The sequence below is a fragment of the Zootoca vivipara genome, chromosome 7 (assembly GCF_963506605.1).
Source record: "Zootoca vivipara chromosome 7, rZooViv1.1, whole genome shotgun sequence".
NCBI lineage: Eukaryota > Metazoa > Chordata > Lepidosauria > Squamata > Lacertidae > Zootoca > Zootoca vivipara.
Genome location: NC_083282.1, coordinates 73902165 through 73922868, shown reverse-complemented (window position 1 = coordinate 73922868; position 20704 = coordinate 73902165). Strand labels below are relative to the sequence as shown.

Genomic DNA, 20704 nt, shown 5'->3' with positions numbered 1-20704 from the left:
TCCTACTCACTGTGTGCTTTAAAATTCAATTGTCCATTATATTAATTAAAACATAGGAATAACAATTTTTGCACTGATTTCCTATGTGGCATTCCTATGCACACTTCTCTGGGAAAAAGCCTCATTGAACACAGCAGGACCTACTTCCCAGTAGGATGCCCCAGCAGTCTCTCACAAGCTCCTACAAAGCTGCCTTACAATGAGTTAGACCAGGCATCCCCAAACTTCGGCCCTCTAGATGTTTTGGACTTCAATTCCCATCTTCCCCAACCACTGGTCCTGTTAGCTAGGGTTCATGGGAGTTGTAGGCCAAAACATCTGGAGGGCCACAGTTTGGGGATGCCTGAGTTAGACCATTGGTCCATCAAGCTCAGTATTGTTTACATGCTGTCTTACAATGACTCTCCAGGATTTCAAATAGAAGTCTTTCCCAGTCCTGTCTAAAGATGCTGGCAGTGCTCAAAATTAGCAAGGTCCCAGGCGCATTTAGCACCTGGCTATCGGTCACTTACAGTTTTTAATATTCGGTTGGGAGCCACCCAGAGTGGCTGGGGAAAGCCAGCCAGATGGGCGGGGCATAAATAACAGAATTATTATTATTATTATTAAAAGTCTAGCCCATGAAAGCTTACTCTACAGCACTACTGATTCACTGCTATGCTGAACTCTCCCCAATCAGCCATAGACCTGCAGCTTTTCAATTTCCAAACCAATCCCATCTTTGCAGCAAATCAATCCGTTTGATAATGAGCTCCATATTGGACTTTCCCACCCTGTGTTGCAACTAACAAAGCAGAATTATTGATGGCACAGAGGACAACTCCCAAGGCAGACATACTGTATTAAGGTTTCTTCATAATATAAATTTCCAATAAGTAGTGTATCAATCTGACAAAATCCACCAGCTGTGAATGAAATCTGCTCCCTGGCAAGGTTCATTGTGAAAAATGTAATCAAGAATAAGTTTATAAAACTTATTGTGGGCAAAGGCCTAACAAAAACAAAAGGCTCACTAAAGATCCAACATACCTAACACAGTGGGCTAGATTCTCCATTAAACTTACCAGTAGCTGTCCCGCTATTTCAAGCATCCTGCATAAACACAGATACAAATTCCCCATTCACTGTTTGTCTTTGGTACTAGAAAGAGATTAGAAATCTCTCCCGATTCTCACATTTTACCTCCTTGATTGGTAATTTGCCAATGACCCATCTGTGTCTGGATGCTTCCACACTAGACTTTAGTGTGCAACAACCATGTTTTGCTGAGTTACCTATCATGAGGTATCCACACAATGCCATCACCAGGTCATTGTCATCCTGTATTACCTTAAGACAAATGCACAATGCGCCAATCTAACCCTGCTCAAATTTGATTGACATAAGCTAGGTAACCAAGGGAACCCCTTGGCCCAAAGCCACCAATTTAGAAAAAAGGTTAATAGTTTCCATTTAGCATTGGATCTGGACTCACTGCAGTGTGGGTGGCACCACGATATTGCCCTGTTACTTACATACAATGTTAATTACACACAATACAAATTATTACTGGCAACCATGACAAGTACTTGTTGATTAGCTCTAAATGCAGAGGAAGGAATTGCCAAGCTCACCCAGGAACCGATGACGAAACCAGAATCTACAGCTACAATCCTATGCACACTTACCTTGGAGAAAACTCCACTGAATATGTGATTTACTTCTGAGTAAACATGCAAAGGACTGTGTTGTAGGTAGGGTTGTGAGACTCAATAGAGGACAGGACTTCTGTGCCTTTAATTGCCCTGCTCTCTTTTGAGTCTGGAAACCTTAAAGAGAAACCAGCACACCCTTTGCTTGGAAATTAAACAAAGGGTCTGCTGGTTTCTCTTTAAGGTTTCCAGACTCAAAAGAGAGCAGGGCAATTAAAGGCACAGAAGTCCTGTCCTCTATTGAGTCTGGCAACCCTAGTTGTTGGTCTTCCAAGCAGAGCCTTGATTTGCATGACCAAAGATAGATATATATATATCTACACACACACACACACACACACACACACACACCTCCCTCGCCCATCTGGTTCGGTTTCCTTAGCCACTCTGGGTGGCTTCCAATAGAATATTAAAAATATGATAAAACATCAAACATTAAAAACTTCCCTAAACAGGGCTCCCTTCAGATGTCTTCTAAAAGTCAGATAGTTGTTTATTTCCTTGACATCTGATGGGAGGGCATTCCACAGGACAGGCGCCACTACTGAGAAGGCCCTCTGCCTGGTTCCCTGTAACCTCACTTCTTGCAGTGAGGAAACCGCCAGAAGGCCCTCAGTGGCTGGGCAGAATGTTGGCAAATTCACTTAATTCATGCTGCTAAATGAAGAAACAGAGTTTCTTTCCCTAATGAAGGTCCCCGGATACAGAATGCCTAGCTGTCACTTGATCCAGTCAGCAGTTCTGTACAAGTTGCTTACTTGTAAGGGAGCAGCATAATATTTTCCTCTAGTTCTTGCATCAAACCTCTATCCTTGTAAAGCAAAGGATTTCTCCTTGCTTTTATACCTCGCAGGCTAAATGCTCCAGAATGTTTAGTCTCAACTCTGAAGGGTAAATAGTTCAAGTCTGAAGTCAGAGCCAGACCAGTTTCCCCCACAGCAAGACAGCACAGCCAATCCTAATCAATGTTCCACTCTACAACTTCCTTTCTTGAGTGCTCCTATTAACCCCTGAATAAAATTGTTCACAATATGGAAAAGTTCGGCTCACACCTTTGCTTTCCCCATATCAGCATTTGAATACTCTTCAATACAATTGTACCTTGGAAGCCAAACGCCTTGGCACTCAAACGTTTGGCTCCCAAACACCTTAAACCTGGTAGTGGGTATTCTAGTCTGTGAACATTCTTTTGAAATCCGAACACCCAGCGCTGCTTGTGCAGCTTCCGACTGGCTGCAGGAGCTTCCTGCAGCCAATTGGAAACCGTGCCTTGGTTTCTGAATGTTTTGGAAGTCGAATGGATGTCCAGAACCGATTCTGTTAGGCTTCCAAGGTACTGTATGACTGTACTGGCAAGTGCAATGATAGCCTTTCACTCTACCCAGGACATATCCTGAGACTTTTGAAACTTCTTTTCTCATTGCTGGTGTGAGGGGCAATCTACCAATAGACAGAGTGAAGTGGCTGCATCAGGCGTCAGATGCCGGATGGCGGATGAGCAAACTGTTGGACGACTAAATTGTATGCATCACGTGGCCTGGCCTGCGTCCCCTAAGCTAGCCTGCTACCCCTAGATCTGGGGTGTCACTGTCCCAAAGCTAGTGTAACTAAAGCAGGAGTGGTAAACCCTGGCCTTTGGGCCACATTTGGGCCTCCCAGCCTTCCCATTTAGCCTGCAAGGTCATTTCCCAAAAAGCCACACCCACCTGCTCCACACCTGAGGCCCTATATGATACCAGGTGCGAGGCATATGGGGGTGCAGGCTGATGCCTGCCAAAAGCAGGTTTGAACTTTCTGCGCATCAGCTGCAAGCCCACAAGCCAACTTTGACGATAGTTGATGCCATTATGATGCCACACGGATGTCCCTGCCCGCCTGCCTAAGTTGGCCTTCAGGGTGACGGGTGATACAAGATTGGCCCAATGGTACAAAAATGTTCTATACCCCTGTACCAAAACTTTTTTTAAAAAAACCCCAAAAAACTATTTGAAGGAACCTGAGAGTTGACCCTACCATTAGGGAGAGTTAGGTGGTTGCCTTGAGCAACTGACTTTAAAGTGGCATGGGAAGGTAGCAAAGTGTTAGCTGTTACTCTTGCATTTTCACTGCCTGGGAGGGGAGGAGATGTTTGTCAAGTTGCATGCCTCAGCTAACAAGCCTGGCCTTGGGTACTATCCACCGCGACTTTGGGAGGGTTGGTGCAATTTCCCGCTCCATCTCAGGTGCCCAGTTTGAGGCTGTGCAGAGTTTAAATAATAAGCCCACATATCCAACCCAGAAAATGAAGTGTGGAAGGTCAGAAAGCCTGGGGTAGGGTGGAGTGGGGGCTGTAACCAAGAGTTATGAACATACCTTGCATGTAGATATGTGCCACATCAGCGTTTGAAACTCCCATTGTTCTAGGCAAGCTTTGCAACAGGGAATTTCATTAATGCGAGCTCTGGATGCAGTATTGTGCCTAAGATTTCAGATTAAAACTGCCACTGCGAGAAGAAAATGAGAACCTTTTTCTGCCTCCCCACTTCCAGCCATTCTCTGAAGACAGGAGAAGGGCCCCTCCTAAGAATATTAGGGTGGTAGACAGGCAGGGGAAGTATGGCTTTCTTTTTTGCAGTCTTCAGATGATGACTAGACCATGTGAAAAATGAACGTAATATTTTTGCTACACTTCATTCATTTTCAGCTTTGTATTCTTGCTATAAAAAGCATGCCTAGACACTCCATTGCGGTGTCCATAACCTAGGTTGAAGGTGCCATTTAGCTCCTAGCTTTCATATCTCAGTTTCTAACACTGTGCCAAATTCGACCCAAGACACCTCCACTCTTAGGCTCTTGACCAGTAGAGCAGACTTGGCTGCCCTTCATCGCAGTGCATGGTGCAGCGGAGCTGTTGAGCAGGAATTTGGGGGTGGGGGTTGGGGGCACAAATCATACTATGTTGCTTTCTGAAGCAGCAGCTGAGGGGGGCACAATAACAAAAAGATATCCCTTCCTATTATTCAAGCACTGCCTGAAGCTACCTGCTCAAAGCAGAAGCACAGTTTAGACTAGGGACTTCCCACTTTGTAGCTGAGAGGCTAGCCCTACTCAGGGCAGACCCATTGAAATTAATGGACACGACTGACTTATTAACTTCATCTGTCTAGTCTGAGTAGGACTAGCATTAGAGGAGACAACCCTCAGGCTCTTAGCCATTATGCTGAGAATCAGGTCCTACAGGCACTCAAGATTTTGCTGCCCTGCTGCCACCTCCCAGCAAGTGCACAGAGTTGCACTCAAAAGCTGGTGCTCAAGGAATATCCTTTCCCAGGTTTTCCTCGCAACTCCACCCCGTCTCCCTTGCCTCCCCACAATTCATCTGACTGGGGTGCCTCTCAAGCAATCCTGGCAGCAGCTTCCCAAGACCCAAGAGGCCACCCACCGAGCAGATTATGACTGCAGCAGCAATCTGCAGGCACCCGAAGCCTATGCACAATCTGGAAGGCAGAAATCCAGAACAGAACTTCTCCAGGCGGTGATTAGAATGCATGCTGTTCTTTTTATTTGCAACTCCCTTCCAGCGTCACACCTAAGGCAGCCCAGATGGCTCTGATAAGAAATGTATACCCCTCTCCTTTGGGTTCTGCAACTTTTAAGGACATCCACGTGCCATGCCCAAGGAAGGAAAGTGAGAGATTTAAGACTCCCACTGCTTCTGATATCCATTTCGGATCCAGCAACTCTGGCGTAAGAACATAAGGAAAGTCTGCTGGATTAGGCCAATGGCCCATCTAGTCCAACATCCTGTTCTCACAGTAGCCGACGAGATGAGAAAAGTGGACTGAACCTCAACATCAGAATGACTAGCCCAAAGCAAACATTTGTATTTCATGACTTGGCAACATACTGGGGGGGGAAGTAGTTTGTCATGAGCAACATGGTGAGGCATAAGCCAGGTATGGTCTCACCTATTACTGGCATGCACTACTGACAATGTACAATAGGATTGGTTCAAACCACCATGAGGGCAAGGCTATAGCTGCAGGACCATAATGATTCAGATTCACCTAATGACTTGTGTAATCTGGTGATGAAGCTGGGTTTTTGATGCAAGTTCGCCTGGTTAAGAATTGGGGGGGGGGTGTAGCTCATTTTCAGAGCATCTGCTCTGTACAGAGAAGGGCTTGAGTTCAACCCCCACCCTCGCCAGGTAGGGGGAGGAGAAACCATTGTCTGAAATCCTAGAGAGCCACTGCCAGTCATTGTGGACCTGGAGTAGCAGCATGATGCTCTTCAGATGTTGTTGGGTCTCCAGCTCCTATAATTTCTGGCCATTGGCCGCACTGGCTGGGGTGAAGGGTGTTGGAAGTCCAACATCATCTGTAGGACATCTTGTTGGCTAGTCCTGGTGTAGACAGTAGGGAGCTAGATGGACCAACTGTCCAACTATGTTCCTAAGAGTTTGGTTACAATTTAGTACTCTGAAGACAGAAGATGAGAAAACTGTTTCCTTCAAAGTGTTATGAAATTAAGCTAATCTCAATCAGCCCTGATTTTCAAAAACCTGCTGCACTGCACCATTGTGCCCTTGAAATAATTTTGGTAGCCAGAGAATTATGGGAATCAATCCCTAAACACAGATATTATTTTTTGGCAAACTTTAGGGGAGGTCTGTGCAAGTATGTGCAGAAACTGCACAAAAGATAGCATTTACATGTCTTGCTCTGCTCACCTTTGCCCCTGACCCCACCCACCACTGAAACATGGCCCTTGAAAAATTTTCCAGAAGGGAATGTGGCCCTTGGCTCCCCAACATTTTAAATGGAAATTAAAATAAACAAAAACATTAAACTATCAGCCAAGGAGGCAGGATCAGCAATTACCATAAAACTAAGGAAAAAAACATTATCCACCACATATGATGAGAACCTGCTGAAATAATGCAGTATTTGACAACCAGCAAAAAACAGCACAGGAGCCAACTGTACTTTGTGGAGCAAGGTGTTCATAATATAGGTGGAGCCACCAAGAAGGCCCACTCTCTCTTGTCTCATTCAAATACGTTCTCATCCTAGGTGAGACAAGGAGAAGGACTTCTCCTTCTGATCTTAGGGAGCAGGCAGGATGATCCCCAAAGTATATCCTGGACCTAAGCTATTTAGGACTTTGATAAAGGATAGCCACCAAAACTTTGTGCCCAGAAGCAAACTGGTAATCAGTGCAGATGTTGGTGGAATGTGATAAGTGTGCATACCCAACAACATCATTGTGGTTGCATTCTGGACCAGATGAAACTTCCTAAGGTTTTCAAAAGTAGCCCCATGTTAGAGCATGTTGGAATAACCCAGCTATGGCTTCCTTGTCTTGTTACCCAGGAGACTGTTGCTTGCTTCAGGTAACCAGGCAAATGGCTGTTTCCTAGTCAGTCCTACCAATAGCTGTACATTTGGAGCATTACAAACAGCACTCTTGGAGGCCAATTTTTCAAAAACATTTCCTCAAATTAAGATACACTAAATCTCAACTTCATATTACTAAAGGGAAAGTTGATGACAACAGAGGTTTGAATAAATTTCCTAAGGGGAATGGCACATCAGAGACAGAATTAGATCTCAAAACTTCCCACTTCCCTGTCTTATGCTATGATCACACTTCGGATCACAAGACCACAGTTTGATTTGTTTGTAGTTTTCCTCAAGTACATACCTCATTTAGCAATGGATAGCAAGCACACTGGTGAGACTCTGAACGGCAACAATGGCCTGATCTTTAAGGTTGCTAAGCAAAAATCTAAGATTAGGGGACATTATGGTGTTGGGTGACTTGCCATATGGTGCTATAATGCTCCAAAATGTGAGGCATTAATTGTGTTTAGAGCCAAGATGAATATGGGTCATTATATTAATCCTTCAAAACAAAAGGGCATCCATTACAGAAATGGACTAGGCCGCAGTCGAGCGCAGACCATTTCAAGAAGCTCCCACAAAGCTAAGCATAGGGTATGAATCTATGCTCCTACATGGCAGGACCAATTCAGTAAAGCACCTCCAAATCACCTGTGGCATCCCAAAAGGTGGACAACATCACTTAGGCTAGGAAGTATTTGTGAACCACCCCTAGCTGTGTGAATTAGCTCCTAGAACTACCCTCTGCCCCCCAGCAAAATTAATTGATTAGCAATGTGCATTTCAAGAGACAGAAGAAGCTACAGCTATAGCTGGAGTGGCTTTTCAAGTTGCTTTGCAGTGTTAAACAGATCTCCTTACACACACCTAGGATACAGTACTTCCAAAGAAGGCGTTTATTGTGGAGTTGCCATGGTGGGGTTGGGGGTGGGGTTCCACTAGACTTCCGGTTCTTTGAATGCTTTGAAGGTTGTATCATAGGGTACCAAGTCTCCATTACCTGTAAATATGGAGTGGGGAACACACTGGTTGGAGAGTTGATGGGAGTTGTAGCCCGAAACCTCTACAGAATATCAGTTTAGAGAAGGCTGCTTTATTAATACCACTGACCATCAAATCATGAAGAGAGGAGAAAAGAGTCAGTTCTACACTAGAGCTTTTTAAGCTTATTCTCCAGTCAGAAGCATCACCATATATCTTCAGGCTTGAACATCGCAAAGACCAATTTATCAAACCACCAACATAAAATTGTGAATCTGCACTGCACCAGTTCAAGATACAAGTGAAGAGTTGCATGTCTGAAAGCTCCCCCAGTGCAAAAACACCCTGCACGTAATAAAAACTGAGTGTCAGGGCTTCACACCCACAAACTGCATCCAGGAAAGGCTTTCTGACTAACTCATTCTAGCAAGCAGTTCCAAATAGCTCAATTTAAATACACACGCTGGACTAGAGCCACTAGCTTAGAGGAATCAGAAGAGAGGTGCCGACTTTTCAAGGAAACTTGTGAAGGGTTTTAACACCAGCTGAAAACGGGAGATCATCAGAAGGCTTTCCAGCTAGGCTGTGCAACAGGAGGCCAGAAGTGTTTGAGGAAGTGAGGTCACCTGAGATTCCCCACCAGATATAAAAGCACCAGCTACAAACTGAGCTGTAAAGTAGGCAGCGCAGGAAACAATAGATCTTTAGATAGCCGTTCAAATTTCCTAAATTCATGCCAGAAATAAAATTAAGAGTGTAGTCATTAGTAGAAGTGGCTTTAAAAATAGCATGTGTGTTTCTTTAGAAGTCTATCAAAGGAAAGAGAGGCAGCTGGATTAAATCAGGTCACTTCAGGGAACTCAGCTTGTGTACTCCTCCCAAAAAGATTGGTGCTCATTAGCGAAGCAATAGTAAGTACACAACCTAGGGTTTCATGAATGACCAAGAAAGCCAATCTAATCTCCTCACACAAAATGCACCAGGGCAGTTTTCCAGCACAAATGAATGGGCACTTCTCCAGTCTTCAGAGTAGCTGGAAGTGGGGAGGCAGAAAAAGGTCCTCCTTTCCTTCCACTCTGCAGTTTTAATCTGAAATCTTAGGTGCAGGACTGTGCCCAGAGCTCAGGAACTGCTCACGCTAATGAAATTCCATGTCGCAAAATGCGCCTAGAACAATGGGAGTTTCAAACGCTGCTTTTGAGCCCCCAAATGGTTTATATTTAATACCCAGCGGTGTGTATGTGTGTATGCATTGTTCCTTCCTGTTCAGGAGAAGATGTGAATAGTGATAACTACGACATGTGGTTCATTGTTTTCGATGGTACCTCTAGGCAACTGCCAAGCCATCCCTTGATGGAGGGGAATTCCAGACTTCACCCATGAGCAAGTCACCAGTGACTTTCCAATGACCTGTTACTTCCAAGTTCCATGTCAGAATAATATTTCACTGGATTTTCAACCTCAAACAAGTGGTTTGCAACGTATTTTAGCATTCGTAAACAGCACCCAACTTTGTTACTGAAGAAACAGATGTTTCTAGAATGCTCAAAATGAAAACTGTTTTGATTGGGACAATTAACTTCCTGTTCCATGTTTGGATTTGATTTGGATTTGATATCCCGCTTTATCACTACCCGAAGGAGTCTCAAAGCCGCTAACAATCTCCTTTTCCCTTCCTCCCCCACAACAAACAATCTGTGAGGTGAGTGGGGCTGAGTTGAGAGACTTCAGAGAAGTGTGACTAGCCCAAGGTCACCCAGCAGCTGCATGTGGAGGAGCGGGGACACGAACCCAGTTCACCATACACTGGCTCTTGTGTTCCATGTTTGAAGAATCACTTTCATATCTATTCCAGACTGAAGATGTACATGCACCTAGGTGTGTGCTCGTCTCTGGGAAAACATGGACCAGGAAGCATGTAATTATGCCAACCCCTATTCATCATTAACCTGGCTTTCAATTTACATGACAGTTTTATGGGTCTAAGATGCACAGCTAGGATTCAGACTACCAAAACAATAGTCAACATGCTTACAGAATTCTTCAGGGCAGAAAAAGTGAATCATTTCCCTGCTGTTAAGCCAGTTTCATTTCATATTAGATATCCATCTGTCTTCACTTCCCCCACCCAAAAATGGAAGAACTGATCTCTAGATCTACTCAAAAGAGACCAACTAGTAATACTTTCTAACGACAGTAGCAAACATTTTCTAATTATAGCAGTGATTTGTATTGCCTCTTAATCTAAGTCCCCCCCCTTTAAAACCAATCAGTTGAACAATGGAAGGGTTTACCTTGGAAGATGTCGATAAGCCTTATCCCACATGATTTTGAAAGAAGAGAAATAATCAAGTCAAATGAAGAGTATCCTGCCATGGCAGGACTTGCTCCAGATCAGGGATGGTGCTGATAATCCCAAGGTTGCATGTTTGATCCTCGTAAGGAACAGCTGCATATTCCTGCATTGCAAGGGGTTGGACTAGATGACCCTCCAGGTCCCTTCAATCTATACAATTCTATGATCTGGAGGGCCACAAATTCCCCACTGCTGCTCTTGTCTACTGAAAAGCATGCTATGTCACAATAGTGTGTATTAGGATTATTAGAATCTGAGATACACTTTACTGTACAGTTCCCTGCTGGCAACAGAATGTCCCTAAAAAGAGCTATGAAAACTGGTTTAAAACTGAAAGGAAGGAACCAGCACTCCCTGACTCATTTTAGCTGGAAGAGATGCTTCACCACGAGTCATTTTCACTTGCCTTTCAAGTGTCCTGGAAAACCAGCAGAGTAGCTGACCGATGTTGCTAACTGCTCATCTCATAATGGGACAGCTTTGGCCTATACTTTTTCCTCTTTCTTTTTGACAGAGAGAGAGAGAAAAAAAAACTTAAGGAGTTCACTAACACATACTCCTTGGCAAACAAGTCATGACTCCCATGCCATGCCCAAGAGAGCCCTCACTGATTAGACATGCCCGGGTTTTCATCTTACTTGACAACAGTGATGGCTGCAACTAGGGTTGCCAGACTCAATAGAGGACAGGACTTCTGTGCCTTTAATTTCCAAGCAAAGGGTCTGCTGGTTTCTCTTTAAGGTTTCCAGACTCAAAAGAGAGCAAGGCAATTAAAGGCACAGAAGTCCTGCCCTCTATTGAGTGTGGCAACCCTAACACCATGCCATCTGCAACCCTAGCTGCAACCCACCAGTGGTGCAAAAGGCTGGGAGGTCAACAGTAGGTGGCGCCAGAGCCAATGAGAGAACCAGCTAATTCTGGTATTATCCTCCTCCCTGCTGAGTTCTTCAAATGCAACATTGTGACTAAGGAGGAGGAGACTGATAGCTGTGCCACCCCTGGATTGGTGGAAAGTAAGGAGGTAGATGAGGTTGGTGGGGCAATGTCCCATTCATCTTGATGGGCAAGCCCCCTCTGCTTAACAATTGCCCAATGGCGCCTCCAGGATTCTTAAGACTCTCAGGCATGACACCCTTAATGGGTCTCCCTAGCCTAGAAGAGGGGAGTGACAAGACTTTGCCAACCTTGCCAGCCTCTGAAGCTAGGCCTACAGACCCATGAAGTGCAATGCTTATTAAAAAAAAGCCAATACACATACTCATCTGTGAGCCAGATTGAGAACAGGATCAGACCCTGGAAGCTGTGTGCATGCATGTGAGTCAGTCCTTGATGTTGGTAACTCTCATGTCTATCATGGAATGGCAGCAGCACAGGTAAGAAGGAGCCCTGTGACATCTTAAAATGGGACTACAGATTCACTGCAATGGGCAGTGTAAAAATTATAGGGGCTTAGCCTTATGCCACCCAAAAATGTGGGAGTCTCCAAGGAGTCTTGTCACTCTAACTGTATGTTTATTCCTGTTCATTTGTTTTAAAAAAGCACTCATAGCTTTCAGTTCTTTCTCATATGTTGGATGTGGGGCAGCTGACATTGCATCAGAAGTGGATTGGCAGCAAATTCAGGACAGGCAAAAAGGGAAAATATTCTACACACATTCCATAATTACCTTGTGGAATTCACTGGCATGAGTGATGGCCATGGCCCTTGGGGAATGCTGTAGCTCAGTGGTACATCATCTGTTTTACATGCAGAAGGTCCCAGGTTCAATCCCTGGTAGGACTGGGAATGTCCCCTGACTGATAACTCCGTAGAGCGGCTGCCAATCAGTGCAGGAAATACTGATCAATGGTATAAAGTGGATTCCTATGTACCACTTTAGACAGTTTTTTTGGGGGGGGGAGTATAGATCAGGGATAAGGGAACCAGTGGCCCTCCAGATAATGCCAGGAGCATCAATGAAAGCCTCAGCAGATGCCTTGGGCCCATGGGCACAGAGTTGATGACCGCTGACCTGTATGGCACAGTATGTCATGCCGGTCTGGGCCCCCAACAGTGAGAGGAGAGGAGCAGCAGCCAGAAAGACTGCAGAGCAGGTAAACTTTTTCAACCTCTCCCTGCTCTGCATTTGCTGCTGCTCTCCTTGCAAGGAAAAGAGAAGCACCAGATCATCCTTGGAGGACCTGCTGATTGGCAGCTGCTGAACTTGTGGCCAAGACTTCTGGCTGGGGGTAGGGAGACTTTAAAAATATATATCCTGGGTTGACATGGCTGCCTTCTGGGTTAGGGAAGGGTGCATATCAGTGTTTGAGTTGTGTTTTTTATTTACTGGTAAGTGGGTGAGAATATCATTTTGTCTGGGTTTTTTGTTAGTGTGTTGTCAATGCTGTTATCACTGTTACTGGCAGGGCTGTTTTTTATAAGCTGTATGGAATGTCAATGATCTATATGATATTTTTTTAACTTTATAAAGTATTTCAATATATGTTCTTCAGTGCTTAGTTACTTGGAGACCTTTCAGGTGGCAAGTGACTACTAGGTTTAAATAAATAATAATGATGATTAATAGTGATAACAGTACTAACAACGTTATATACCACTGAATGCCAGGCGCTGCAGACAGACAACAGGAGAGGATCTGTTGCCTTCATGCTCTGCTTCTAAGCTGGCTGACTGTTGTTGGAAGGAGGGTGTTGGATGACCCTAATCCAGGGGTCAGCAAACTTTTTCATCAGGAGGCCTGTCCACTGTCCCTCAGACCTTGTGGGGGGGCTGGACTATATTTTGGGGGGAAATATGAACAAATTCCTATGCCCCACAAATAACCCAGAGCTGCATTTCAAATAAAAGGACACATTCTACTCATGTAAAAACACTAGGCAGGCCCCACAAATAACCCAGAGATGCATTTTAAATAAAAGGACACATTCTACTCATGTAAAAACATGCCGATTCCCGGACCGCCCACGGGCCGGATTTAGAAGGCGATTGGGCCGCATCCGGCCCCCAGGCCTTAGTTTGGGAACCCCTGCCGTAATCAGAGCAGAGATCCATCAAGACATTCTTCCTCCTTCCTATTGTGTATTTCACATGCACACATCAAGTACCAGCATGTAAGTCACCCAAAAATACTGGTTTGGATTTGAGCTTGCTTGAGTGCATTTGCTTCCAACCAGATTTTGCTATTCCCCACCACTCTTTCTGCTGCAGCTCTTCCCCACATATGCCATCTCACATGCCAGGGGTTCTCTGGCTTTCAGGTGAGGCTTTACATGGGTTCCCAGAGGCTGCAAGGAGGAGGAGGAGGTTGTTGCACAAGCCTTAATCCAAAGGACCCTTCATTATAGTCACCCTTAGCATTTATGCAGCACATTCCATGGGTGTGAAACATTTCCCCGTAACATCATGTCACAGCAGGACTTCAAACAAACCCTGTAAGCTTGGTCTAGCTAGGATCTTCTCCATATGCCTGCTGAGACAAGCAAGGGACTTGACCAAGGCCACCTAGTGAGTTTGTGACAGAGATAAAACAGACAGAAAGATGTCCTGATTTGCACTGGACACTCAAGCAAGTTTGAAGGGAGAAGAAGATCCTGCAGTGGGAGAACACACAACTTTACTGGACACAAGAGCCTCCAAGAGAACAACAAGGGCACCTGAAGCCTTGCTAGTGACCAAAAAGAGGCACTCCTACAGAGGACATCCTCTCTCCACTCGCACAGAACATACCAGTTTGCTCTTTTCTCTGGCAGCTACTAAGGAGTTAACTCTGCTCTCCTCTCGAATTCTTTGCAATTTTTCAGAGTAGCGCGCGCACACACACACCGTTTTGCCCTTCTCATTTAAAGGTCTTCGGGAAGATTGCCCAACCTCCGCTCCTGGAGAATGACGGACGTCGCCTTTATGTGACAATAAACTGGGTTACCTCACATTGCATCCTCCGGCTTCACGCCGCGCGCGCGCGCACACACAATAAAAGCAGCAGCGAGAAGTTACGAGGCGGAGATCGCCCCATTTATTAGTTAATTAAGTAGCTCCCCAATTTTGCACAAGATTAAATCCTGCCAGGCTGCCGCCAGTTTTAAGGCGGGACAAGGTTAAAGAGAAGCGTTGTAGGCGTGCTCCTAGAACGATACTGCCACAACATAAACACAAACACTAGTACTGTACTCTCTCGCCCCCCTCAAAATGAATATTTTACCAATAGCAAATTAAAAAAATTAAAGGAGCTGGACTGGAAAAACCATCGAAGCGGGCATGATAAATTTTTCATATTTTGGCCTAGATACAGCTCCCAGATTACCCCTCTCCCCCACCTTATTCCTTTGCCCAAGAGATTGGGTTGAATATATACTACAAGAGTGGGAGTGGGAGTGTGTGGGAGTGGGAGTGGGGTTGGGGGAGAGAAAGTACAGTCCTAGATAGGAAGCGAGCGGCGCATCACGCCCGCCGAAGCAGACGGAGAATCACAACAAAAGAAAGTGCATCGGAACCAAGTCGCGCACAACACGATCCGGGGAAAGACTCTTCGCTTCCTTTCCCGGCGGTTTCGCCCTTCCACGCGCCCCTCCCCAAACAAAAGCCCAAACCGAGCAAGCAGAACCATCACAACAACTCATACCAGGAGACACCTTTCGTTGCCTCCTTTAAAAAACAAAACAAAAAAAAAACCTCGGGACTTAATTCATCTGTGCCCCTCGCTGGGAATGATTGCTGCCCTTATAAAAAGAAATCGAGGGGTTCAGGGGGAGCAGCTATAACGTTTACTGGTCCTGCGGCTTTGATTTTCGCGTGCAGTCTTCCCCCTCCTCTCCTCCTTTCTCCAAGAACAGGATATTAACAAAGCTCGCTTAGTCAGTTGCAACCAAGGCTGTTAGTCAAGATCACGCCCGGCCAGAGAGCCGGAGACGCCGGGATATTAAGCACAGCAGCCCAATCCCCTCCCCGCAGCACCCGGCAGTCACTTACCTTCCTTTTATTTCCTCTCTCTTTCAAGTCTCCTAGTGGCAAGAGAGAACCGCGGGGGCCAGATGAAGACCCCTGGCTTGCTTCCTTCGCCCCGTCTTCTCCTCCTCCTCCCAACCACGGGAACCGGCCAGATCTTCAGCGGGGCCAAGCAGGGAGCAAACAAATGAATCGATGGCTCCGATTAAAAAAGAAAGGCGGGCGGGGGGCGGGATCGCAGAGAGGCGAGACGGCGCGCAAAGGCAGGACCCGAAGAGCTCAGGCGCTGGCCAGCCGGTGCGTTCCGGAGTTCCTCTAGCCCATATAGCGCGGAAAGAGCCGCGATGGAAGAAAAACCAGGGCGCTCGCTTTTGTGTGGAGCGAGCCAGTGAATGGGAGGGAGGGTGCGTGTTTGTGTGTGCGCGCGCCGCAAGCGCTCTCTCTCTCTCTCTCTTTCCAGACCGAGCGAAAGGCGTGCGCCTTTACAGAGCCGGTCTTCCGATGCCTTTGCCCCACAGCTCCCTTTCGCGGTGTGCAGAAGGCTGGAGATCAGCAAATGGCTGGAAAGGGATGGTGAACTTGGAGCGATTTCGAGAAGTGAGGTCAGCAGCCGAGGTACACGCCCGCCTGCGCCTCCGACACCGTCTCCTCTTTCTCCGCCCCCACCTCGCGCCAGAGATCCCTCAAGCTCCTCTCCAGCAGCAGCAGAAGCATCCAGCAAGGGATCCGAGAGAGGAATCCAAAGCTTCGTCGCCACCAGCGCCACTCCTTAGGCCCGTCCCCGTGGCACCGGGCACCCTGGCGTCGACTCGCTAAGCTTTGGGAGTCTCTCCTAACGCAGCGGCTGCCACCACCGTCAGCCTCGACTGCCTTGTTTTATATTTCATTTCTTTCTCCAAAGGCTTCTTTTTCCTCCTCCCCCTTCCAAAAAAGGAATATGGCAGCGGGGCCGGAAGCAGCTTTTAAGGAGGGAGGGGAACTCCCCCGCCTTCCTTCGCTAGCTGCCTCCTCCTCCTCGCTTCCACCTCCATCATCATCATCATCATCACCGAGGATCATCCACCCGCTTAGTTTTTTCTAAAAGAGGCGACAGGAACAACAAAAAAATGGAGCCCGCGATGGCTCTGCCTGCCTGCCGGGGGAGTTGAGTTGGAGAGGGTATGGCGTAGTTGTGAGCAAAGGCATGACGTCCGCAAGCAGCGAACTGACGTCGTGGGTGTCTTTTTTCGGCTCGGCCAGCGCTTGGAGAAGACTTGGCTCGAGGGGGATGATGGACTTTTAGGCAGGGATTTGAACAGGCTTGAAGGTTCCGCAGCGCCAAGAATTACGCAGACAAGATTTCAGCTTCCCTTGTGGGGTGGTCGGCCCTGGTTCCCAGTTGTTCCCCCTTCTTGCGCGATGCAACCAAGCAGCCCAGGTCCGTTTACTCGGAAGTAAATCCCACTGATAGGTTTATTTCTAGGGAAGTATACCTAGAATGACAGCTGTGAAGCCTGACCCCGCCCCCATACTTGTTTATACTGAAGTCCCCATGAGTGAAATAGAGGTTTTCTGCCAGTTATGTGTGCATAGGACTCAGAGGTGTCTTGGTGAATTCATGCCTTCGCAGCCACGCCTCTTTAAAAGTTCTCTAAGTCAGTGTTTCTCAACCTTTTTTGGGGCCACGGCACACTTGTTCCATGAAAAAAATCACGAGGCACACCACCATTAAAAAAGTTAAAAAATTTAACTCTGTGCCGCCCTATATTATAATTATGACTGTAAGAAACACTTGCCAAATATTGCTTTCCGGTGGGTCAGTGTTGTATATTGGCGGCCGCCAGGCACATGACAATGCAAATCGCCCTTCTCGTCGCCGCACATCGTGGCACACCAGCCAGCGGTTGAGAAACGCTGCTCTAAGTGGTGGTATAGGCAACCTGGGAACTTCCAGATGTGATTGGACTACAATTCCTATGCTCCTTTACAGCTATTGGGAATGCTGGGAGTTAGAGTTTAACAACTTCTGGAGAGGATCATAGAATTGGAGAGTTGGAAGGGACCACAAGGGTCATTTAGTCCAACCCCCTGCAATGCAGGAATGCTTGAACCCACCCATAAGAATCTCATGCTCTACCAACCGAGCTGTTCCCCATTTGATTTTTATAGTTCTGTAACTATAGTTCTATAATGCTCTATAACAAAAAAACGACCTTTCTAAATTTAACAAATAAACAAACCCATGCAAACATCATTGCTTCAATAGCAAGCCCCCTTGCATAACACCCAGCCTGATGAAGATCTCTGGGGGACTCAAATGCTTGCTCACTGTGTTGTGATATTTTGGCTGGTGATAATAAAGGGACTGTGGCAGTTTAGCCCTTACCCATGCATACCAATGTAGTGTACCTTTTCCTTTGCTTAGCTTATTTGATGTGCTTCTCTCTGAGAAAAGAGATCTCAGTGGGACGTGTTTCAGAGATCTGGTATAACATTCACCCCGGAGACCAAACCACAAAGCTGCAAGTCCTCAGTTTGAATCGTGAACTCACTAGAATGCCTTAGGCAGGTCACTTTTTCTTAGCCTTAAGCACCCCATCTACGAGATAGGAATAATAATATTGACCCACCTTGCAGGGCTGTTGCGAGAATTGCAGCAGCTTCATATCTGCGAAGCAACCTGCTTTTGCATTCAGTGTAAATAACTAAGTATTAATTATAACCACATGTAGTATTTATAATTCTGATAAAGCCTGTTCTACTGAGTTCAAAGGGACTTACACCAAGGTAAGTGTGCATAGAATTGCAGCTTTAGCTTCACCCAGAGCCTCCCTAGTACAAAGTGCTGCTGCAAATGCGGCCTGCCCTCCTTGATTTCAGCAGGCCTTGTGCAAGAGGACTTCCTGGTGGATTAGGGCTAAAGTTGTTGTGAGAGGAGAAGAGATTAAACATGGGGAACCGCTTTACATGTGGGCACATAGTATGCAATGATTTTATTTTGGTTTGTTGGTTTTTAAGTATGTTGTAACTCATCCATAACGCTGAATTGAAATCTAAACAGAGCAGTTGCTCTTAGGTTTAACGGAATGCGACTGAGCTATTGAGGCAGATCACAACCTTGTGTGAAATATTATAAATGCATGTTTTTCCTTCCAGCAAAGCCTGAATAATCTGTTGTATTATTATTTATTAATCCATGGTTTAAGGAGTTTCCAGCTGTCTCTCCCCTGCCCCCTTTCCTCGCTGTGACTAGTGCTGTTTGCCTGCCTCAAGGATTCACATTTCCTATGTTCATAATGACAGGTCTTTGTTTCAACAATCTCTCTCTGCATGGCATTACATTGCCATTTGATTTCTGATCTAGTAACCTAGTTTGCATGTTGCCAGCATTAAATTCGTAAAAAAAAATGGGATGATGGGACTCAAAGCCGCCTGGATTTAGAAGTCAAGCTTCCTGACCCAGAAACTGCGCCTTCTAATTCTAAGGTTGGACTCTGATGAATATTAACTTGGGAGAAATTGTCATTGAACTCAGTGGGAGTTAATGTTCAAGTCAAGTAAGTGGTGCATAGGGTAAGGCGCTATCTGTGCACACCGGCAGAAGGAAACACCCTCTTTGCATACTCTAAATATTTTATTTTATTCTTCGCTGATCAGTTGGTGCTAACCCTGCAAATGGGATGTATTTCAGAATGGGTAGCTATATTAGTCTGTGACAGCAAAAAGCAGTAAAAGGAGTTAAGATACGTTAAGATGATTGGATTTATTGTTGTGTGAGCTTCCATGGAGTCCATACATCTGACAAAATGGGCTCTAGTCCATTAAAGCTCATGCTACAATACATCTATTATGCTTTAAGAGAGGAGTGGGGAATCTTTTTCAGCTCGAGGGCTGTGTTTCCTTTTATTCAACCAGGGGCCACAAGCCAATGGTGAGCGGGGGCAGAGGCAAAAGTGTGCAGAGCAATGAATGTCAAGAAGACTCTGTGCTATCCTAATATGACAGGTGCAGCCTTTGGGACCCCAAATTTAGTTAGAATCATAGAATGGTAGAGTTGGAAGGGATCCCGAGGGTCTTCTAGTCCAACTCCCTGCAACACAGGAATCCAACTCTGCTTAAAAACCTCCTAGGAAGGAAGGTCCACCACCTTCTGAGAGAATCTGTTCCACAGTCAAATAGCTGTTACTGTCAGAAAGTGCTTCCTTATGTTTAGTTGGAATCTCCTTTCTTTTAACTTGAATCCCTTGGTTTGGGACCTACCCCGCAGAACAGGAGAAAACAAGCTTGTTGCATCTTTAGATATTTTGAAGATGGCCATAATTTTTCCTCTTGGTCTCCTCTTTTCCACGCGGAACATACCCAGGTCCTTCAACCATTCCTCGTAAGACTCGGTTTTCAGACCCTCAGTCATTTGGTCTGGTGTGCTCTGGTCCATGGGGTCACAAAGAGTCGGACACGACTAAACAACTAAACAACAACATGCTTCAACACCGGTCCTGAAACACCTACATTGGCTCCCAGTATGTTTCCGAGCACAATTCAAAGTGTTGGTGGTGACCTTTAAAGCCCTAATCAGCCTCAGCCCAGTGTCTGCCAGTGGATAGTGCCATTACAAGCTTTAGTCACTAGGTGGCACTGGACTTAATTGCATTTGGGTGGATGCAGGTGTTTCCTGTAAGTGATAATAATGTTCTTGTTCCGCTTGTCTTCCACAGCAATCTTCCAACTGTGCCTAGTGCAGGCATCCCCAAACTTTGGCCCTCTAGATGTTTTGGACTACAGTTCCCATCATCCCTGACCACTGGTCCTGTTAGCTAGGGATCATGGGAGTTGTACGCCAAAACATCTGGAGGGCTGCAGTTGGGGGATGCCTGGCCTAATGGAATACTGGCTCTGTAGATTCCCATTGTAGATTCCCTCTGTTGATTGATCCTTGAGTTACACTAGGGGGATTTTGAAGTAATTAATCCCTGACATAGGATCAGATGAAGTGTGAAGCTAGGTTGTTGTGTATTTAGCTTTGAAGGCTATTCATCTGCTATACCATCAGCTTGTTGTACATCTCTCTCTCTCTCTCTCTCTCTCTCTCTCTCTCTCTCTCTCTCTCTCTGTTTTTAAGGTAGTGTATCTTAAATGGGCACATAGTTAGGATACTGATCCATCACCTGAGAATCTATGCAACCCCTCCCTTTCCCTAACACATATGTTGCACAACCAATAACGAAGACTTTGCTTACTATGTTACTGTCCATTTCTTTTTAAAGAAGAAATTGGGTGAACCAAGGAGTTATTAGATCTTCAGGACTCTTATTGGTTTTCTGTGAGCCATTACATCAGGTGATAAAAAACCCAATCTACTAACTGCGTACCT

At 45.8% G+C, this 20704-nt stretch overlaps 1 protein-coding gene across 2 annotated transcripts in view; it reads right to left on the bottom strand.

Moving 5' to 3' along the window:
* SRC (SRC proto-oncogene, non-receptor tyrosine kinase) overlaps nt 1-16564 on the bottom strand; it is a 90065-nt gene extending 73501 nt beyond the window's left edge. The window contains exon 1 of one of the 2 annotated variants that reach the window (XM_060277273.1): nt 15379-16564. The gene's annotated coding sequence lies outside the window, so the exon portion shown is untranslated. The remainder of the gene's footprint in view (nt 1-15378) is intronic. The other variant, XM_035122157.2, reaches the window with a different exon arrangement.
* Between the last annotated feature and the right edge of the window lie 4140 nt (nt 16565-20704).